A 24,662-nucleotide genomic window follows, 5' to 3' on the forward strand; every position below is an offset into this window, starting at 1 on the left:
AAAATTCATTCAAGAGAAATGAATTTCTACCCTAATGATAAAGTCCTGTTAATTATAAACTTGACTGTAAATGTATCTGTCCTACACAACTCTTGCTTTCCAGGTAAACTGATTTTGTTTTAAATCCTTAATTTACAACTTAGACCTTCTGGTAGCTCATGTGTAAATAAATACAAAATAATGTTGAATAAACAATGCTTTCCAAAAGGTTTCTTCTCCCCAACAGGCACATTTAATATTTATGAATATCGCTCTACAATTTGACAGAGCTTTAATTATGGCTTTAAATATGTGAAATTTGAAAGTGAACTTCTCCCTTGTCTTATAATTTCTTATCCTTCATGTGAGTATTTATTTGTTCTGTGGATTTTTAAAAACTCATTACATTCTGACTTTTAAAAATTCTTTTTTACCAGTAAAGAAGTGTTCGTTTCACAACATTCTTATTCCCTAGTCTTTCTCCATTCAAACCTCTGGTTTAGAAGCTCACGTCCCGTATGGTTCATTTAAACTTATGAGCACTACGGCCAAACAGGGTTATATCTGACACAGGACCTTGGAGAGCTCGTAGAGCTGGCTTTAAAGCGCCCTTGAACCAAATCTACTCACCAACAGGAGAGCTCAAGTATGAGCCTGTACTCTTAACATATTACATTCCCAGGAGGAGAAAAAAAGCCCTAAGATTGAAACTAGAGCAGGAGATATTAACGTAAAGTCAGTCAAAAAATCTGAAAATTCCTTGAGACTGCTATTACCTATATGCATTTTTCTAGGAAGAGAGTCCACATTAAATTTGAAATTTTGGTTTAAATGTAAGTATCACCGAAGATGCCCAAATTAGTCACAAGAATAGAACATTCATATTCCTTAGGATTCACAAATGTCCACAAGACTAGTGACATTCCCACCCAAAGGGCCTCACCCTTGCTTATAAGTCAAGCATATTCAGCCCCTGGCTACAAGTGTATTTCCCTCCCAGAAAAACATGTACTGTGTATGTCAAAAGGCTCAGAGATTTGGCTCTCTGATTGATTCCTAGTATGACTCATCTGGGGGGCTAAGACACGGCCAAACTATGTCCGTGCTTTACTGAACATCAGTGCTCAAGCAAGTTTCACACAACCTGATTAAAATTGACTCAGAATGTCTTACTTCGGTAATCACTTAGAATGAATTTTACATTAGTGGGATCAGGCATACACCAGGCCTCAGTGGAAATGAAAAGGGCTTATAGTAATAAGATTTATAAACCCACCCATTACGTTAATGGCTAAATGATTTACATGTAACTTTCTCCCCCACCCTGCCTTCCCTCACCCTTTAACTCAGTAAAAACTATGCTTCGCATTTCCACCACAGTGCCACACACAAAGGAAATAGCCTTTCTATTTTGGGACATTCTAATTTCTAATAATGCCTTGGGTAGCTACCATTAACTCTTTCAAAGCACAAATAACTGCCTAATAAAATTAAGTATTCCATAAGGCCTGAAAGTGCCTAATTGATCATAATTGTCTATTTGAGAAGAAGGCGTCAGGCTGGCTATGCTCAGATAATGAAGTTGGGCATTTCTGAAGCATTGCAATCAAGATAATACAGCTAAAAGGATATTAGCATTTTCTAGACTCTGTAACATTTTCTTTATAACTGAGGTCATGGGAAAAATCTGACTGGAAAACTTTGAGCTCCCAACCCCTACAAATGGCAGGTTGTCACTTGTCATTAATAAGGACATGACTCAAAGCTCTATCCTGGAGAAGCACATAGCTGGTGGTCTGGAGAACCAGAAGCTGAAGAGTGACCAACGTGTAAATGTCACCATTTTGACAGGCACATTCTTGATTTCTGGAAATCTTTTTAGGATCCCTGCATAACAAGATAGTCATTGGACTGCCTTTCATTACTCCCCACTTAAAAGGAGGTGAGAAGAGGGAGGCTGTGTGTGTGCGTGTGTGTTTTGCTGGGCACAAAGCCAGGGCCTTGTGCATGCTAAGCAAGCACTCTAGCACTAAGCTAAACCCCAGCCTGAAACAGAACCTTTTAAGCTTACTATCACAGAAGGTAATTCCTTTATTCAGTAATAGAGCTACATAATAAATTCTGTCCTATAATGACCATATTTTTTACATGCCCTCCTAAAATACTGCTTCATTTATTTTTTTTACAAAAGGCATCCTTTGCCCCATCCTCCATTTTATTAGAAATTCAAAAAACATATTCTATGAGCTAGCTATTATTAATATATATATAGGGTTCCCACTTCAAAGAAAAATCTTCTTTCAACAAGATGCTCTAGTTTTAGGAAAGTGTAATTATGTTCACCTGCCCAGAAAACAATGTTTTGTCGGCAAGGCATGCCTCTAGAAGAAACTTTTTTTTTTTTTGGAGACAGGTCTATGTAGTTGAGGTTGGCCTTCAACTCACACGTAGCCCAGGCTGGCCTCAAACTCGTGGTGATCCTCCTGCCTCAGACTCCCAAGTGCTGGGATTACAGGTGTGCACCACCATGCCTGGCTAGAAGAAATATTTTTAAGCATCACTGAAATCACAGATTCTTATCAGTTACTTTTTCTCCTTTCCCATTATCTTCTGTAAGTTTTTTGGGAAAAATCCAGAGAAAGTTTGAAAGAAACAGATCAAGTTGAGAAAAATCATTTAGGTTAGAGATTCAGAATATGAAGAAGCAATATAAAGGCTATATAAGCTTTAGCTACTCAATGCTAAAGAAAAATAATTCCCCTCAACTTTCAAAGTCAACATTCTCATTCTCTAAATTGGCCAAAGTTCAAGAATCTGATATGAATTATAGGAAGGATTGTATTTTCTTTTTGTTTAGAACCTCAAAAGGGAAGTCACTTGTTCATGCACCAAAAAGTGTTTCCTGAACAATTCTCATGTATTAAGTGGTAGAGAACACAAAGATGAATTCTTCAGACATGATCCTTCTTTCTTATAAGGTATATAACATCTAATAGAGTAGCTAAGTAAATAGGCAATTGGAAGACACACATGCATACATACATACTTGCACATGTATATAATAAGAGCACCTAGGGCAGAAGTTAGAGAGAAGTTCATGGAAACAGATTGCCTGTAAGGACGGGGTAAGTCACAGAGAATTATAGAAGATGGAAGGAAAAGTTTATGAAGATCCAAAGAACATGGGGAAACTCTCAACGGTGATTACAGAAAATTAAGTTTTCAAAAAAGCTAAAAAAAGTTCTTTTTCAACAGGAAGACAATAAAAATTATTCTGAGACTAGAATGTTCAGGGAAAGTGCAGAGAGGGTGGGATAGAGGCCCAACTGTGAAGGGCCTTGTAAGCCACAGTAAGAACTTTAAATCCAGGAGTAGTGTAAGCAGATTGACAGTTTAAAGAGGTCTCTCTGACAATAAAATATATGGGGGAAAAAATCTTGGGATGGGGGTAATGTCCAGGGAGATGTACTGAAGCCTGAATAGCATAATAGCAGTGGTACCAGACATAGAGAATTACAGATGTTTAGGAAGTACAATCTACACAACTTGGTGACAGGCTGAATTTGGGGCATGAGGAAGAGTTAGGAATCAAGAACGATACTCATGTTCTTGACTTAACAACTGGGTAAACAGTGTGCCATCATTGAGACAGAGAATCTTGGAAGGAACATAGGTTGGGGAGCAAAACCATAACAGCAGTTTTGAAATCAAACAGGGTATGCCTTTGGGACATCTAAACAAATATCATGGGAAGGCAGACAAAAGCTAAGAGGTTTGACAAGAAATTTAATGTTCAACAGATACAATATATGAATAAATCAAAACAATGTCAGCATTCAGATGACATCAGAACCTTTGGAATGGATGACACAGCTCACTGAAAAGGTAGTCAGAGAAAAGGGAGACTAGGCAAGTCAGTACCCAAACTACAGTAATGGTGCTAGGGTGACAGGTGCATCTGATCTTTCATTCCTTCTCTAGTACCTTCCATTCCTTTTCAGCTATCAGGTCTCCATTCTTTCTGTCACAACTGGCAGGTGTCACACAAACCAGGGGCCATCAGCAAATCTGATGCAAGCTGCCAGTCAGACAGCCAGGCACCGAATAGTGACCTTTAATGAGAATGATCCTAACAGCTGGCTAGTGCATAATACAAATAATTGTATTACTCCTCTGAACAAGATCAAAAAGGGAGAGCACCTTGCCTTTTCATGAGCCACCAAAAGAACTACAGGCTGCAGGTCAGAAATAGCAAACAAAGGGCTGGGGATTTAGCTCAGTGGTTTCGACGCCTGCTGCGCAAGCGCAAGGACCCGAGTTCGATCCCCTGTACCAAAAAAAAAAAAAAAAAGAAATAGTAAGCAAAGCCTCTGCCATGGCTGTCTTAAGGCAATGTTGATGGGCTCAACAGGAAGACTAAACACCAGTCAATTTATATCAGAAGTGGAGTGCTCCCCATGGATCCCATGGAGCCATCCTTTCCCCTGCAACTCTCTTCTGCCCTGAAGTGGAAGGTGTTCTTTTTTCTATCAAGTTTGCTGCCATTCATTAGCAGTTATGGTATAAATAACCCAGTCAAGGAAAAGATGGGAAAAGAGTTTCTCCTCAGTATTCAAATTATATTCTTCATATCTTTCCACAGAAACTTGGCCATAATTATATTAATCGCCATTGCCACTAATTAGATATTATAACATCAAATGTCTCACCATTCTCACGGATCTTTAACCTCTGAGCAAGTCACTGTTTCAATAGCTCAGGGGATGGATGGGTAGGGAGGAGCCTGTTTGATCTTCTTCAAAAGACAAAAACCTCCATGACAGCCCTGAAATTCCACTGGGTGGTAAGAAGCTAGGAGTCCTGGGACCAGTTGTGGGGCTCCATGTGCTGATCTACAACCTTTCTTCTGACCTTTACATACAAAACAAAAAGGTCTTTCCCCTACAGACAACCTCCTCTGCTCCCACTCTCTTAAACTGCAAATGACATGGCTAGAACGAGCCACACACCACTGGTATGTTGGTACTCAGATAAAGAATCCAAGTAGCAGATCAGATTCCTGTCAGCTGCAAAAGAGCCAGCACTTCAGCTGCTTCTCATTCTTTATTTTTAAATGGTAGGATGGGCTCAAGGACATGGTAGCCTGTCACCCAAGAAGAGACAAAAGATTAAAAAAGATAAAACCAAAATCCCTGAGGGTGTGCAAACTCACATAACACTGGGAACTAAACAAATGCTTCAGAAAAATGCACGTAGAATTTTGTAAACCATTTACAGTGTGTTTCTCCTAGTGACATAGTAGGGGGGAAAGTGATTATGGGAACAAAAATAAAACGGAATCAGGACAACTACAGATCAGGCCTAGTCAGTAGGACTAATCTGCCACTAATCTATACAATACTTATTTTCAGAACCCTGAGCCTAGAGCATTAAAATATTGAGATGTGCAACCAATGACAGTTACCTACTCAATCAGCTCCCCAAACCAGAGGATATATAAAATTAAATATAAATCAATAAAATTTAAACAGTCTAATTAGGGAGAAGAACTTACCAATGCCAAATACAAATATGTTTTCTTTTTTCCCTTATATTCACCACCACTGCAACCAGATCATTCTCAACCAATTCTTAAAAGCTGAAAACCAAGTTGGATTTTGATGTATAAACTGATTTTGACAATATTTCATTTTAAATGGATAAACACTTTTTTTAAAAAAAAAAAATGCAAGCCGAAGATACCCTTTTGAGCAACTAAGAAAACAGATGTGGAAGCCATTTGTTTAGATGAAGAGGAATTTTCGCTTTTATAGGAATACAATGATTCATGAAAAGGAAAAAAGTCTGTCATCAAGTTTTCTTCAATAGATACTTTTGAGTTTGAGGCAGCTTTCTAAATATGGCCATTGTTGTTCTTCACATCTCAACTCTCCTGAAATATCTCAAACTATGACTAACAAACATCACTTTTATTGCCTTTGTTCTTTTAAATTTTTTGCTTAGTTAATATACTGTGCAGAAAAAAAAATCCCACCACTGTGGTTACTACAGCAATACATACTTTCTTTTATTGCTTAGGTAGCTGGACAAAATATCTATTGCTTTGGAGATTTATCAAAAACATGTCAGGGCCCGGGATCTAGCTCAGTGGTGCTGCACCTGCCTCATAAGTGCAAGGTCCTGAGTTCAATCTCCAGTACAAAAAACAAAAACAAAAAACATGTCAGCTTAAGATCACTAACAGGAATACAGGAAACACTAACAATAACTTCTGAAATAATAGCTCTCCTCAATGCCATAGAAGATGGAGTAAGAGAATACTGAAGTTTTTTCAAGAGCTTTTATCAAACAGAAAAATCACATTTCTTGGTTTCTGTTTAATGGAGATGCTAAGAATTAAATCAGGAAAAGGAACAACAGGGCATTAGGTTCAAGCTATGCAAGTGCTTACAAAATTTGTCTCTGTTCATACTCTGTTCCATGCCAATCAGTTGCCCCTTCTCAGTAGGTCTGTCTACAGCTTTCTCTCTGTTAAGACCTGCAGATATGAAGTGCTTACCTACCATGTCCCTCTGCCTTCTCAACAAATGGATACAAGGCAAAACCAGCTAGTGTTGCTCAGTTCTTTTTGGATAAACAACAACAACAAAATAATTCCCACAATTCCCTATCCCTTAAGATTTTGCCATGACTCCAACTAAGAAACATGGATAAAATCATCTCTTTTTTCTATTATCTCCATCTGCCAATACTTTGTCACTTTACCTTCTAAGGTTCCTATTTTAAAACTAGATGTTTTAACCTATTTGAAATATAAAAACATTAATTTTGAATGTGCTTTTTCAAACTATACATACTCTCACTATAACCTATGGTTCAATCTATAAGCCCCCTAATGATCCACAAAATTCTGGATTCATGCATATATGGACATTTTTCTGACAAAGAATTCACAGCTTTCACTTGATATTCAAAAGTGTCATGGCCCCAAAAGAGATTAGCTTCTTACTCAAAACTTGTAGTGATTTTATACTTAGTTGAAACAGTGTAGGGAACTACTTGGTAAATTGTATACTCCTGGCTGCTCTTGATTTACCCAAGAAATTGCTAGAGAAAAGTGACTGGTTTTGCTGAGTCCAATGCCAAATATGAATGCTTTGTGAACCATCCTTTAAATGAGTGCCAACTATCTGTCACAGAGTGGGGAGAGAAAAAAAACAGATTAAGAAACCTATGACCACTATTATTATAAAAACAATATGCAGTTTAAATTAGGAAGGTCTAAAGGTGCCTTTCTTTTTGTGACTGCAGGCAGCATCCTCTGCTCCTCAAATAAGGGCTACCCATTCACCTGACAAATATGTACTAACAGTCTGCATTTCTCAAGATAGGGCACTTTAACTTTTTAAAGATGAATAAAATGTAGTCCATGCCTCTTGAGGAGCTTGCAATCTATACCCCAATTTTTGACAATGGCTTCATTTCTTTATCTGTTGGGTCTTGACACCCCTCCCCCCCGCATACTCATTGTGCAAAATCTACACTGACTTGCAGCTTCGTTCTTAGAACTCAATTTTTTTCTTTCAAAAGTCAGGAAAATCCCTTCTGGCCAAAAGTAATGACCATTTCTTCAGTTATATTCTTCAACAATCTCCTGAGTATCTAAACTTAGGGAATCAATAGGCACTTCGTTGTTTTCCCTTCAACTTCACTATCCTCCACCAGATCCTCATGACAAAGCCCATACACAAATGTCTCCAGACACTGTCAAATTTCCCACACGGACAAAACTGCCCACTTGAGAATCACTAATCTATATCCATAACTGGAATAATCTTGATATAATCTCTGTGCACATACTTGAGAAGTGACTCATTTGTCATAAAGCATACTGACTGATTCCAGACATATGCCTATTGTTTCAGGATTATTTAATGCATAAGATTATGTTACCCAACAAGAGATTTTTCATGTTTAGGCAAACTTTTAGAAGTATCCAAATATGCCAAATATATTACCTGTGCTTCACCCTGATCTCTTGGGACGGCTGGCTGACCTATGGTCTAAAAAAAAGCTCTCTCTTGTGCCTAGTTTCCAGTTGGGTTTGGCTAATGGGGAACACTGCATTGATCAGGAGGGAAGGAAGAAGGCAGGGGATTCAGGGAAGTTGTTTAGGCGGTTGCCTCTCTCCAGAGAGGTCAGGTAGGGACTGGCTGCGCTCATCCACCCATGACTGGAAGGCTCTCTTCACCGAGCTCCCTTGTTTTGGGTTAAGTATCTGCTTTTTCCTGTCATTTAAGGGGATAACGGCCTTACTATTACTAGCCCCAAAGTTCAAAAGATTCTCTTGTGATTTCACTAGTTTGCCATATTTTTGTTTTCACTGTTATAATAACTTTAATTTATCTTGCATTTTACAGAAGTCTATGAACGATTTTAAAAAAGCACCTCCTTACCCCATCTTGTTTCTCTGACAGTTGTTAAAGCAGGCAATAAGTATGTCAACAGCTTGAGCATCGGCAAGGATTTCAGATCAACCAACCACTCGCCAAAGAACTTGGCAGCTTTTCTATCTTGTTTTTAATACAATGATATATCCACTCTGATGGTAAACCTGTCCAGCCAATTCCTCAGAACACGCTTTGCAAAATCAGTGGTGATTAGCAAATTAGTTAGCTTTGGCACGGAGCTGTGCTCGCTTGCCTGTGACAGCCTGGAAGCCAGTTCTGATACTGGCAACAGAGCATCGAGAATGACAAGTTTCACACTGTAAGAAATAGAGCCGGGTGTCCTTCTGCAGAATTGTGTCCGGTGATCGGCATGTGTGACAAGTGCCATATTCCTTGATATATCTTCTTAAGACATTTTCTATCTGTCTCTGTTGGAATCTTCCTTTAATTACAAGTTGGTTATTACCATCTATAGAACCACTTGTACCCAATTCTGCCAATAAAAATGCAAGGAGATGTTTGGGCTGACGATGTAATAGTTTACAGATATTTGTAAAGTTGACAAAAGAAGTTTTCTTGGCTCCTACTCGGACGACCTGTGGAGGTTTCAGGACAAATTTTCTTTTTTCTCCAGCAACCATATCTGGATTCTTTTCCCTCATGATGTTGAACACTCAGTTCAGTAGCTCTTCATATGTGTAGTCTCTCTCTGAGCCTGCCCAAGCAGGGCCTGTCTGGTTACTGAATGAGATACCATCATCTTTTTTTGCTGTCTTCATCTTCTAAAGTTTCTTCTTTTTCTAGTATTTCATCCTCATCTGGGAACTTGACATTCTTCTTTTTATTGCCAAGCATAATATCAAGGTCATCCTCTGGTTCAGCTGGCTCTTGGATATCACTTTCAATCTTAAGATCCTTTATACCCTCTTCAGCTTCATCAATATCAAATATCTTTTTTGTTTTTTTCTTTTTTCTTTTGATTAAAGAAATTCAAGTCATCTAGATCATCAGAAGCATCTTTCTGCTTACTGTCCTCTTCATCAGCTTCCACATCTTTGTCTTCAGTTGGTTCTGGTTCCACTTCTTTTGTTTCTGAGGGCTGGGTTTCTTCTGTCTGGGCATCCCCTTCCTCATCTAACATAAAGGGCTTCTTCTTCTTTTTCTTCTTGCTCATAGTAGGATCAAAAATCATCTCGTCCCCAGACATGGCTGCAGCTCTAGTGGGCTCAGCAAGCATGGGAAGTGAGACAGGTCAGCCCCAGGCCCCCGTGTCACCGCTGCTCTTGCCGATACACTTCCAAGAACCACATTAGGTTCTTGCATCAGCGAAAGGGGAAGACACCCCGCCCTCCTCGTCTGCCATATTTTTGTAAATAATCCCTTTACCAAATTCTATTAATCATGGTGCCATCTCTTTCCTGCTAGGAAACAACAAATAAATTTTAAAACAAAAGGAATAGTTTTAAAATGTCTTGCTTAAACTTCTATCCTAAAAAACAGACTCCCAGGAACCATCACATCTTAGAAATTTAAGCTTTTAAGGTTTGAAAATTAGATATATTATCAACTTTAAAGAACAAACCCATGATATATCTCTTTTGCTATGACATACTAACTAAAAATGCTCAAATTATTATTCCCTTTCCCCTTACTTTATTCCAAAGAGAAAGAAAAATATTGGAGTACAACTTCCACTGTAGTCTTGGCAATTTAAAAAATTATCATATGCTATTATATGTTAATTTACATGGTTATATTTCTGTGTATATTATTTAGGTCTCTAAATACACTGCACATTAACACTGAGGACCAGCACTATGTCTTACATTTGTCTTCCTCAAATTTAATCATGCCTTGCAATAGTTCCTTCAACAGAGGATATATGTGAGAATTATTTGCTGAGAATTGAAAATATTACCAAAAAAACCAGAGCGTAAGCACACAGGAAAGTTAGCCCCAAGAGATATGATCAGTTACGTCTGTATTTTCTTACTTAGCATGAGTTGTCAAAAGATTCTGCCACCAGAAGAAAAATAAAAGCTTCAATGCAAGGTGAATATAAAATTTTAGGGGAAACAGCTGTATAGCCATCAAGATTATTTTCCACAAGTAGCTAACATGAAACAGAATTTACAACAGAGACAGGAAGAAGAGTAGGTGGAGTTAGAATAGAAGGAAATGAGGAGGCTCAACAAGAATTAATTACTGGTAATTACACATGCTACAGCCTCTCTTCTTTCTCCACCCTCTAGCTAATCAACAGTAGGAACAGATGTGGTCTGCGGTATTGGGGAGGGGGTGCTTAACAACTGTTTGGAGAACATGCCATTAAAAAGCAGCCTTATTCACAGAAACCTAAAAGTATTACTGTTTGAAAGAAAAGAAGTAATGAATAATGACCACAGTCTTACTTTGAACTACAGCTCACTCAGGCTAATCTTTAAAAAAAATCCTCTTAGGGCCGGGGATTTAGCTCAGTGGTTTCGGTCCCTGTCTTGCAAATGCAAGGACCAGAGTTCAATCCTTGGTACCAAAAAAAAAAAATCCTCTTAAAATAAAAGAATGCAATTATTATGTATCACAAGCATATATCAATAATATAGAAAAATATACAGATAAAAATTATGTGAAAAATTACAGGTGTATGTCTGACAACTAACAAAGTTACACCATTTTTCTAGATTTCGTATGTTTGTGATATTTACTAAATTTTTAAATGCAAGATTTGTTGGATTTTTTTCTTTACAAGTAAATATTCACTTTTGTACCTAAAATAAAATCTTTTTCTTGATTTTTGAGAAACTGTGGCAGTAATTTTGATATTTACAGTTACAAAAGTGCCTCAATATTTGGGTTTATTTCACATCTTATGCAACTACTCCTGAAACCACTATAAAAAAAAAATCCAATCACTCATTATTAAGTATTAAATAAATCGTAGGTATGACCATGATGATCACAAAAAACTCTAATTAAACTTCCACTACAAGGAATATTAAATAAGAGTAAAATAATGCTAAATTTACCAGACCATCTTTTGAGCATTCTTTCACAGAATAAGAACTTTACACAATAAAGAACTTAGAACATTCCATTTTACATCTCAAAAACTTAAAGAATATAGCACAGTGTCAATGCATATGTTCTTTCCTAAAAGATAAAAACACAAGTTAAAGCCCAGGGATAAATTTTTAAAAATAAAATAACCAAAGGCTTAAACAAGAAACATAGTTTACTCACAGAACAAAAGTTCCAACTGCTTTCTGGTAAGTTGTTTTTGCTTCTACTAAACTCTGATGACTACCAGTCTGCCAGGGTTGGGAGAGTCAATGACTTTCCCACCCCATCTGGGATAACCTTGAGGCCCAAGGAATGGGGATAGGTGACACATATCTGGCTTCAGGAATTAGCAGTTGATGGTTACCTATAATCTGGAACTCTTAAGCTTGAGTAACAAGCGAACCAGTTAAGATTCCAAAAGGCTATAAGTAAGTCCACTTGTTCACAAATCCAAAGAGGTGTTCAATAAATGACGGATTATGCCACCAATTGATAGCACGCACATTGACTGCTTATGCTGACATGAGCAACCATGTTGGAACTTTTGAAAGTTCTTGAGAAGCTTAACTGTGAGTTCTTAGGTTAAATGTTATTTATATTTATATGAGTGGAAGGTGTACATACACATAGAATGTTTGAAAGCACACATACATTCATATGCACTGGCAGGGTATGATGCTAATTTCTCCTATCTAACCTTATTAAATTGAACTTGCATGCTCTCAAATTTACTTCTGTGTATTTTTTGGGCAACCTCAAAAATTTCATTCAGTTTCAGTATATGCAAATTGCACAAACTATGATTCAATCCTATTGGGAATAATTAGAGAAAGATCAAGCTGGGGTTGAAAATAGGAAAGTAAGGTAAAAGCTAATGTCAAAACAGAGATAAAGATTTTTAGAATGAAGACACATACATATGGCATCGAAGAGTCAGCAGCAGGGGTAGGGAAGGTCAATGAGATGTGAGTAGGGAGTCCCAGAGAGATGGACATTAACAATTTCTGAGTTTGAAAATCAGAAAGGTGATGAATAGTTAGAAAAAAATCAGCCAAGATGGAAGAGGGTAACCATCCTGAAGCATGCTTATTACCTGCAACAAAGCAAATGTTATATTAAACTAGGGATACTAAATTGAAAAAAAGATAGTATCACTTCTAAACAAGAGTACAAATTAAAGGGCCAATTGTTTTGTAAGATTTATTTAAATAAACATAAATACTGTTTATTCCTAAAAGTTTCCATAGATAATACCCTCAACTTCGGACCCCCTGAGGCTAGTTTTCATGAGGTCTAAAGTTATCATTAAGACTTAAATTTTATATTCATGAAAATTTTCAGGAACCTCTTGCTCTCAATGAGAAAAAAAAGAGTATATCCCTCCTTTATTCACCAGGATAAAACTATTCTTTTTGGTGTGCTCTGCAAACCCACCTTATGATCCCTAGAAATAATTTTAATTACCTGCAAAAGAGCACATAAGAAAGTTTAAATTAATCCTTCATCCTGAATTATGTTACTTTTCTGCATCAGCAAAGACACATTGCCATGCAAAATAGTGAGCTTTTTTTCTGAGAGAGAATATATTTGGGAGAGAAATGGGAGTTTCTGGCAAAAAATAAAGGCTTCATTACTTCAGCTTTAAATGTAAATTAGGCACTCAGCAGCTTGCAAGTTAGGACAATTTTCCTTACACAAGATAAGATGAATTATATTTTATTCCTTAGTTTTTAAAAAGAGTCACTTCCTTAGACATACCTAACCCTTAAACAAAGACTGTTCTTTGTCACAGCTAGGGAAATGTTTTTATTACTGATGTTCTTTAAATATGAATAAAAATCTCTTTTCTATACTCATGCTCATAACAAGCTGTTACTTCAGCTAAGAATGTCTAAAATGAATATAGAAATAAAAGAGGGAATATTTGCTTTCTGTGTGAACATTATACATATCAACCCAACTAGTAGAAAGGCCTTTAAATAACCCACGAACACAGAATGCCTTTCCATTTATCTGTGTCTTCTTCAATTTCTTTCATCAGTGATTTGTAGTTTTTAGTGTACAGGCCTTCCACATCTTTGGTTAAATTTATTCCTAATTATTTCATTCTTCAGGGTCAAGGGAATATTAGGGATAGAACCCAGGGCTTCACACGTTTTAGGCAATCATCTCTACTACTGAGCTACATCTGCAGCCCATATTTCTCTTTTTTTTTAATTAAATTCTTTTATTGGTACATTGTAGGTATACAACACAATTACATTTCTCATTGGGAATTGTACCTTTACATAATGCATCTTGGTTCTTAGTTTTTCCCCATTGCTAGCCCTCCCTTCAACCCCTCCACCCTTCCCTATTTACAAAGACTTTATTTCCATTTTTTCCATTTCTCATCATTTTTCCTTTCTCTTCTTTCCTTTCCCCTGCCCCTCCCACTACCCCTACCCTTTGGACCTTTTCTTCCTATTTTGCATTATCGATTATTCATTCTAATCATTGGTACATTTTAGGTATACAATATAATGACATTCATCATTGGAAATTTGCACCTTTACATAGTCTCTCTTGGTTCTTATTTTTCACCCTTGCCCAGCCCTCCCTTCAACCCCTCCAGTCCTCCCTATTTACAAAGATTTTGTTCCTATTTTTCCATTTTCTCATATTAATCCCTTTCCCTTCCATCCTTTCCTCTAGCCCTCCCACTTCCTTCCCCTTTGCCCCTTTTCTATTTCACATTAACTATTATACATTTAGTCCTTATTTACACTTTCAGTTTCTCACACCAGAGAAACTATTCGGAATTTATTCATGTATGTCCTATTTATTTCACTTAAGAGTATTGCCTCAATGTGGATCCACTTAGCTATAAATGTCTCTAATTTCTCATTTTTTATGGCTGAGTAGTACTCCATTTTATTAAAAAACCACATTTTCTTTATCCAGTCTCCAGTGGATGGGCATTTGGGCTGTTTCCAAGTATTAGCTATTATAAACTGCGCTGCTATGAACATGGGTGCACATGTATCCCTGCGGTATGATTCTTTTAATTCTTTGGGGAAGATCCCCAGCAGTGGAATAGCGGGGTCAAATGGGACTTCCAGTCCTAGTTCTTTGAGGTATCTCCATACTGATTTCCACAGTGGTTGCATCAGTCTACACTCCCACCAGCAGTGGAGCAGGGTTCCTCTTTCCCCACAGCCCCGCCAGCATTTGTTATTGGTTGATTTCATGATAGCAGCCATTCTTTCTGGAGTGAAGTGGCATATTTCTCTTTTTGACGTTGCTCTAAGTGGGATTGTTCTCTTAATATCTTTTTTGAATAGTTAGTATATATAAATAATTGATTTTTGTATGTTGATTTTGTATCCTGCAACTTTACTGAATTCATTTATTAGTTCTACTATTATTTGGTAGAGTTTCTGGATTTCTCCATAAAAGTACTCTACAAAGACAGTTTCATTTCTTCCTTTCTGATTTGAGTATCTTTTCTTTCCCTTGTTTACCTGCACCGGCTAGGACTTCTGGACCTATGTTGAACAGAAGTGGCAAGGGTGAGCATCTCTGTCTTGTTCCTGATCTTAGAGGAAAGCTTTCAGCTTTTTACTGTTGAGCATGATGTTAGCTGTGGACCTGACGTATGTGGCCTTTACTGTGTACAAGTGAGCTCATTTTATATCTAACTTATTGACAGTTTTCATCACAAAAAGATGTTAAATTTTGTCAGGTGATTTTCCTAAATCTATTAAGATTATCATATGTTTTTTATCCTTCAGTCTGTTATGTCTATTGATTTGTGAATATTGAGCCATTCCTGTCTTGCAGGGATAAATTCCACTTCATCACAGTGTACAATCCTTCTAAGATACTGCTGAATTCAGTTTGCTAGTATTTTACTGAGGATTTTTGCACCTATTTACCTGTAATTTTCTTTTCTTGCAGCATCTTTATCTGGCCTTAGTATGAGGAAACGTTGGCCTTAAATTGAGCATTAATATCCTTAACTTATCTATGCTATCCAAAGTAATCTACAGAGTAAATACAATCCCCATCAAAATTCCAGTGGCACTTTTTCGCAGAAAAAGTTGTTAGCAAGGGATCTAATTTTTGTTATTTTGCTAATAGCCATCTTTAAATAGTATGAGATAGTACCTCATTGTGGCTTTGTCTTTTCATTCTGTGAATTGTTTCGTTTAGTTTCTGTCTTACCTTCCTTACAGAGTAGTCACTGGGCAGAGAAAAGTAATGGCAGGTAAGGCAAGAATAGGCTGATTGGGACTAGTATTTTTGATCTCTAGTTTTCAAGGCTGATTATTTCCTGGCTAGGTCATATTTTCAGGGAAACCGTGTAAGTGCCCATCAACAACTGAATGAAGAAAATGTCATACACACAAGCATACATGCTAGAATACAGAGTCTGCTAAAAATATGTATACACACTCCAGCAGTTTGCTGTACTTTTGAATGTTTGGAAGCTAATGGCCACCACTTTGAGCACCTCTTGTAATTATAGAGCCCAAAGGTAACTTGTATTAATCGCATGATGTCTCAATAAACTTAGTATTAAAATATTTATACAAGGGCCAGGGATTTAGCTCAGTGGTTCCGCCGCCTGCCTTGCAAGTGGAAGGTCTGAATTTCAATACCCAGTACCCCTCCCCCCCAAAATTTATACAAGTTTTTCTTTGCTGATGTATACATTTTTTGATGGACTCGATTTTTCAGCCATAAAAGAAATTTTGACAGACATTTGTAAGAACATGGATAAACCTGGAGGACATTATGCTAAGTGAAAGTAGCAGATATACAAAAGTCAAATAGTATGTATCACTTATATATGGAATATATATGGAAACTTTTCTTCTATTAGTTGATATTTTTAGATTCCATATATAAGTAATAGTGGTTACCAGGGCCTAGGGAGTGGGAGAAATAGGGGAAGCTGGCCAAAGAGTACAAATTTTCAGTTATAAGATGAACAATATCTAAAAATAACAATGTCTACTTTTACCACTCTTATTCAGCATAGTACTCTAAGTCTTAGGCAGAACAATTAGTCAAGAGAAATAAAGTGCATCCAAATTGGAAAGAAGTCAAACTGTCTCTGTTTGCAGATGACATGATCTTATACGTAAAATATTTTTTAATAAAAACTGCACCAAAAACTGCTAGAACACATGAATTCGGTAAGGTTGTGAAATTAAAAAAAAAAATTAACACACAAAAACAGTAGCATTTTATATACCAATAACTAGCTGGCTAAAAAATAAATAAATTTCCATTCACAGAAATTAAATAAAATACATAGGAATAAATTTAACCAATGAATTGGAAAATGTCTCAATTAAAAATTGTAAAACATTAAGAAAAAAAATTGAAGAGGACACAAAAACAGAAAGATATTCCATACTCATGGGTTGGAAAATTAACTTTGTTAAAATGTCCATACTACCCAAAGCAATCTACAGACCCAATGATTTCCATCAAAATACCAATGACATTCCTTATAGAAGTAGAAAAACTAATCACAAAATTAATACGGAGCCAGAAAATACTCAGAATAACCAAAACAATCCTGAACAAAAATAATAAAGCTAGAGACATCACAATACCTGACTTCAAGAATACTATAAAGATATAGTAATCAAAATCATATGGTGCTTGGCATAAAAACAGTCCAAGAAATTATCCACTGTATTGGTTACTTCTGTTGTTGCTGAGAGACAAAATAACCAACATCCAAAGTTAAAGGAGGAAAGGTTTATTTTGGAACACAGTTTGTAGAGGTTTCAGTTCATAATTGGCTGGTTCCAAGACAGGGCCGCATGGCAGATGGGCATCAGAGGAGAAACAGTTCATGGTAGCCAGATGGCAGAAAGGCAACAAAGGAGTGAAGTAGCAAGGCAGCAGCAGCAGCCCTTTCAACCTTCCAGGCTACTTGCCCTTTGGGTAGTGCTACCCACACCCAGTGTGGGTCTTCCCATTATCCACAACCAGAACCATGCCAAACCAATCAGTGGACTAATTTAGTAATCACGCACCCTTAATCCCAGCATCATACACTCTAAATCCAGCCACCTCACCTATGACTGCATGAGGCTTTGGGGGGACACCTAGACACAAGCCATAACATTCACATATTTCCAGCCAAATAGTTTTTTATAAAGATGCTAAAGCCACATATTAGAAGAATCTCTTCAATAAACAGTGCTGGGAAAACTGGATAGGCATATGCAGAAAAATTAGATGCTCATCTATCAACATTTACAAAAGTTAGCTCAAAATGAATCAAATATCTAAATGTAAGACCAGAAAATATGAAACTACTAGAAGAAAACATAGGGGGAACACTTCAAGACATTGGTATAGGCAAAGATTTTTTAAACTAAGACCTCAAAAACACAGGCAACAAAAGCAAAGCTAGACAAATGACACTGTATCAAACTAAGAATCTTCTGTACAGCAAAAGAAACAATTAGAATTAAGAGAATTTATAGAATAGGGGAAAATATTTATAAGCCAATCTTTTAAAAAGGGTTCATATTAGTTAAGGACCTCAAATGACTTCAGAGCAAAACTAAAATTAAAAAAAAATTTAAATCCAATTAAAAATGGGCAAGTAATCTGAACACACACTTCTCAAAGGAAGATACACAAATGGCCAATGAGTACATGAAAAAAAGATTCAACAGGCCAGGGATTTAGCTCAGTGGCACAGCACCTACCTGGCAAGAGTGAGGTCGTGAGTTCAATCCCCGGTACCAAAAAAAAAAAAAAAAAAAAAAGGCTCAACATTACTAATCATAAAATGCAAATCAAAATCACAATGAGACATCATCTCATGCTAGTTAGAAAAGCTATTATCGCTGGGTATGGTGGTGCACGCTTGTAATCCCAGCACTCGGGAAGCTGAGGCAGGAGGATCGTCACAAGACTAAGGCCATCCTGAGTTACATAGTGAGTTCAAGGATAGCCTGAACTAACAATGAGACCCTGTCTCAAAAAAAAAAGCTATTATCAAAAGACAAAAATTAACAAATGCTGGTTTGGATGTGGAGAAAAAGGAACTCACGTTAGTATGAATATGTAGTTATTATAAAAAATAGAATTACTATATTATCCAGCAATTCCACTATTAGATATATACCCAAAGGAAAGGAAATCAGCGTATCTAAGAAGTTCATAATAGCCAAGATATGGATTCAACTGAAATGTCCAATAATGAATGAATTTTAGAATGTGATATACACATACAATGAAATACAAGGGTGATCAAAAAATATAGTGAATTAAAAATGTAAAATCTTACTATGGTAAGATATTGCCAAGAATGATGGAATGAGTGTGTTCAAAGGGAAGAAGAGCATTTTGAGAGGATCAATAGCCATGTGTCTTTTACAATAAATTGCAGTGAATTTTTAAAGTTTAAATATTCACTGTATTTTTTGATCACCCTGCATATATTCAACATTAAAAGGGATGAGATCCTGTCCTTTGCAGCAACATGGATAGAACTGGAGGACCTTGTAATGTGAAGTAAGTCAAGCACAGAAGGACAAATACTGCATGTTCTCACTCATTCATGAAAGCTAAAAAATAGTTGATTCCATAGAGGTAGAAAGCAGAATGGAGGTTATTTAAAGGGCAGGAAGGGTGGGGAGAAGAAGGATAGAGATTGGAAAGTAGGTATCAAAAGAGATGGGAAAATGGATTCTATTGTTCTACAGCACAGCCTTCTGTTAACAACAGTCTATAACAATTTATCATATACTTCAAAATAACTAGAAGAGTTTGAAGGCTCTCAACACAGAGAAATTATATTTGAGAAAAAAAACACAAATTACCTTGATTTAATCATTACAGATTATATAAATATATCAAATTATAATACTATACCCCATAAACTCAAAATATAAAAAATACCCAAGTTATGGGTATCTAAGGCACAACATGGGTAGTAATGGATGCATCAATTAATTTGATTGTGGTAACCACTACACAATGTACACATATATCAAATATACTGTATATCTTGAAAATATATCATCTTTGTATCACTTAATTTAAAGTCAAGAGCCAGGTGTGGTGGCACACCCCTGTAATCCCATCACTTGGGAGGCTGAGGCAGGTGGATCACTGTGAGTTCAAAGCCAGCCTGGGCTACATAGTGAGTTCAAGGCCAGCCTGAACTACATAGTGAGACTCTGTCTCAAAACATAAATAAAATAAAAAGTTGTCCTTTGAAGGGTTTCAGTACTGTCTCACTTACAAGATGTTGGCTTTTAAAAGTAAAAAAAGAATTAAATACAACTACCAGTCAGTATTTGTACTATTTTGCTTGTTTTTATAAAAGATGATCACTTCTTTCAAATTCACACAATTTTCTCAATCTATCTGAACTCAGTGTACCTAGATATCACTGTTCTGCAAAAGCCCTTGAATATTTTTTACAAAAGACAATCACTTCTTTTTTTTTTTTTTTTTATACCGGGGATGGAACTTGGGTCCTTGTGCTTGCGCAGCAGGCGGCAAAACCACTGAGCTAAATCCCCGGCCCGAAAATCACTTCTTTTAAATTCATATAATTTTCTCTATCTGGAATTCAGTGTATCCAGATATCTCTGTTTTGCAAAAGCCCTTGAATAAGACCTACATAATCCCATCCTTTATCACAGCCCGATGTTGATCACTTATCATAGCCTCTCATGAGATACTTCTACACAGGCACAGATCAAAGATGCTTCTCTGGATGTTTTGTTCTAGTTAATCTGAATATTATTATAGGATACTGCATTTTTATAACTGACATTCTGAATCAACAATGGCTAAAATATAGTCCTTAGCCGGGCATGGTGGTGCATGCCTATAATCCCAGCACTTGGGAGGTTGAGGCAGAAGAATTGCCACAAGTTCAAGGCCAGTCTGAACTACATAGTGAGCTCTGTCTCAAAAAGTAAAATAAAATACAGCCCTTGATGTTTGGATTTTTTTCTTTAAATCTGTACAATGTGACTATATAAGTCGAAAGAAAAAAGTTAAGTAGGATATGCTCAATATCTTACTAAACTCACAACACTTAAAACTGTAACATGTAATATCAAATTTTTAATATCAGCTTTACACTTGAGAAATTCTCCCAATTATGAAAAGCTAAATTTCCTGGCTAATATTTAATTTGGTAAGAGTACAAATGACCTGAATTTTTGCATCATGAAATCTCAAGTGCTTTAAGATTATTGTCACTTGAGAATCTGAGATCAGCTTGGGTAACATAGCAAAAAATAGCGCATTGTTGTGGGTGTATAATACCTACATTTATTCTTTAGAATATTTCTATTGATGAAATATTCATTTTAATTTTCTTTTATTAAACAATGAGTACTTAACAGGAAAAAAAACCAAAAAATATTCAATTTTTAATATTGAGTGTTTATAAAAGTATCAAAATTTTCAACATCAACTGATTCTTGGTGTAGAAAGTCTAAAAAATAACAGAAATAAATTCCTATATGAACTGCAATGAAAACACCAATAGTACTCTGCAACAAAAATAGTCTTTACTTCAATTATCACATCTAAGGCAGGCTTCACACATGACAACAGCACGCTCCAAACACATGAATCACTTACACTGACAGCACATATGTTTTGCTTTCCTGGTCTTTTTGTAGAATGTACTTGACATCTCACTGGTCTTTCTGTTTTGTCAAGAGGTTATTATATTATACAATGTGTAGTTAACAGGAACATAAAATATCAGGAAAATAAAGTATTAAATTCTTAATACGTATTGCATGTTTACAACATAAACATTTTCACATCAGCTGTGTACTTGTTTACAAAACCTAAAAGATAACATCCAAATTAAATTCCTGTATGAACTATGATGAAAATACCAATAGAACTCTACAATAAAAATAATTTTGCTGGGGCCGGGGATTTAGCTCAGTCGTTTTACTGCCTGCTGCACAAGCGCAAGGACCGGAGTTTGATCCCCAGCACCAAAAAAAAACCAAAAAAAAAATCTTTGCTTCAACTGTCACACTCAAGGCAGTGTTCACACATGACAACTGCATGTTCCATGCATATATCTCACTTACACTGACAGCACATGTACTTAGCTTTCCCCTCCTGTGTGGCAGGCCATTCTTATCACCTCTCTTGTCTTCCTCTTTTATCAGGAGCTTCCTACTATGTTGTACAACATGCACTTAGCAGGAAAATAAGATATCAATAAAATAAAATGTAAAATATGTAATGAGTTTTTAGAATACACACCAACATTTCCACATAAACTGTTTACTTGCTTACAAAATCTAAAAGATAACAGAAATAAAAACCTACGTGAACTACAATGTAAATACAAAAGTCTACCAGAGAAATTTTTGCTTCAACTATCACACCCAAGGCAGTCTTCATACATGAAAACTGCATGTTTCATGCACAAGTATCATTTATACTGATAACACATGTTTTGTTTTCCTGTTCTTTTTTGTAGAAAATAATTGACAGCATAGTGGTTTTCTTGTTGTTGTAGTAGGTCTTCATGATGTTGCACCTGCCTGTTCACCTACCAGCTCACCAGTGTGCTCCACAATTTTTGTGTGTAGTTCCCTGGGCAGAAGCATTTTGTTCTTTCTCTGCTGTAAATGATCTCTTATGAGTTCCAGTCCAAATCCTTTAAGAAAATTTCTCCATAATATTCTGCACTTATTATTTTCTTTATAAACTATCAAACTATTTATGTCACACGTGTTTAGGATCGAGTAAAACACAACCATTGGCCAACACTTTGGGTTTTGAGTGACACCACTGAGTGCTACATAACTCATCAACAACATCTACTCAGGCTTCGATTTTGTGGAGGTTTTAGTACAGTTAGAAACAAAGGAGTCATACTCCCTTCCCTTCCTTCCGTAAATGCCACATCACCCTAATATAATGCCTAAAACTACTAGACCACAAAATGCTGCAAGATGTTCATCAATAGTCATGTATTCAGATGGTGTGTAAATTGCTTGACCTTTTGAAACAAAACTCTTAAACAACTGAGCAGATAGCAGTCAGAGCATCAGTTCTTTTTCTTTCTTGGCAGGTAGTTTTATCAACAAACCTCAGGCAATTCTGAAGGAAACCAAATCTCCTCAGTGTCATTATTATTTTACAAACCTCAAGCCCACATTCATAAGTCTTTTATATCTGTCTTTTACATTGCTGCAATTACCATGAGAAAGCCCTCCTAAGTACAGCAAACCTATGAATGCTTTCAGTTCAGCTAGTGAGGTGTCATAATAAACACATTTTTGAATATGGCTATTGGTGCATACAGAACATTTTACTTGTATTTCATCATTTACGCATTTCACATCTTGTGGCATTTCACCTTTTACAATTTCCAACATTCAGTGACAGTGCTGATATTCTGTCCAATAGGTTTCACCTCTGCCAAGTTCCTCACTATATTTTCAGATGTAGTTCTAACTGAATGGTTCCATTTGGTTGCGTGACATTCTGTACCATTTTGACTAGTCAAATACGTACTAACATTGCTGTTTTCTTTGTCATCTGAATCAGGGAGGTCTTCATTCCCTGGGTCTGTATTGGTCAATTCTTGCTCCATTTCACTGTCACAGGAACTTTGGCTCACATGGCCAACCTCATCAACATTGCACAAGTCATCTGATGATTCACTTTTGACCTCCTCCAAAGCTTGCAAATCTGGTTTTCCATCTGCCATTTTACTGAATTGAGCTACTTCTAACCAGAAAAAATCAAAAGAAAACTTTTAAAAAAGCAAGTCCTAAATGTATACCAGTTGCTGCTTTGGAGCTCCTATACACATCTTGCCTTTTATTTGCCAAGTGGGTAAATGCACAGAAGGGTTCCTGCTGTTCCTATGCCCAGCTACTGTGAGCCACACCCACATTCCATTATGGCAAAGTACAAGTTTACACTGTTTACATAACAAAAGAATGGTGTAGGTGCATTTTACATCACCACCACCACCACCCTCCAATGCTCAGGTAAACATACATAAAAACTGTTAGAGGGAGCATTATGTGGGTTAAAAATCCCGGTTTGACACTTTTGCACAGGTGCCTACACCTGGCTGTTCATCATTCATGTATTAAGTGGGTAAACACAAAGATTACTTCTTGTATCCTCCAGGCACAGCTCCTGAGATGCACAGCATAGCCTGTACTAAAGTACAAATTTACACTAGAAAGGTATGGGATGGGTTGTTGTAACCCAATGTTATGCCCTATTTTTTTTTTTTTTTTTGGTACCAGGGATCAAACTTGGGTCCTTGCACTTGCGCAGCAGGAGGCGAAACCACTAAGCTAAATTCCTCACCCCCTATGCCCTATTTTTTTTAAAAAAAGATTATTGTCACTTAGTCAGTTTTCTTTATATGATGGCTGTACATTCTCTATTCAGTGCAAAGCAGTATACTGGCACCTATCTTTACTGTTGCATTTTAGAGAAGGGAGGAAAAACTGGACATTTCTATTATTATATTAGTTTCTACTTTAATTTCTATTGCTACTTACCTGTAGTTCCTATATGTATATCCAAGGAAATATTAAAATAAAGTTTATGTACATTTTAAAAAGTGTATTTAAAATACGTATTTTATATTATCTATGAAGGATCAGTAAATATACTTAGGAATATAAATCTTGAAGATAAAATTATGAACAATGGCAGAAATATTTAATGTCATAGTTTCCCCTAAAACACTATATAGAACTTAGATTCTCCAGAATAGTGATGTCCAATAGTATTTCCCATGGGAACGGAAATCTTTCATATCACTACTGATAGTAGTCAGTAGCCACGCATGGCTACTGAGCATTTGAAATGTGGCTAGTATGATTTAGGAAGTGAATTTCTTTTTAAATTTTCATAATGTATCTATACAACCTCATATGGTTAGTGGCTACCATGTCTACTGAATACATGAAACATGGATAATATGACCAAGTAACTAAAATTTCAACTGAAATTGAATATAAAATTGTAACTAATGACTACCATACTGGTCAGTGTAGATCTAGAACACTAATATTTTGAAAAGTAATGTGTGTAAGGAAAGTATTATTAATTGGAATGTATGTTAAAAACGAATGCTGTAGGGTCTGAAAAAAAAAGCAGAGAATGGTCTTGTATTTTGAT

The 24,662-nt window shown here is 36.4% G+C and overlaps 1 protein-coding gene and 1 pseudogene across 4 annotated transcripts in view; both read right to left on the reverse strand.

Moving 5' to 3' along the window:
• Pola1 (DNA polymerase alpha 1, catalytic subunit) overlaps positions 1 to 24,662 on the reverse strand; it is a 303,336-nt gene that overhangs the window by 191,642 nt on the left and 87,032 nt on the right. The window lies entirely within an intron of this gene.
• On the reverse strand, positions 8,542 to 9,762 carry LOC101701281 (eukaryotic translation initiation factor 2 subunit 2 pseudogene; annotated as a pseudogene).

The sequence above is a fragment of the Heterocephalus glaber genome, unplaced genomic scaffold, assembly GCF_053883595.1.
Source record: "Heterocephalus glaber isolate CG9 unplaced genomic scaffold, H.glaber_assembly_v1.0 deba00001594, whole genome shotgun sequence".
NCBI classification, from domain to species: Eukaryota; Metazoa; Chordata; class Mammalia; order Rodentia; family Bathyergidae; genus Heterocephalus; species Heterocephalus glaber.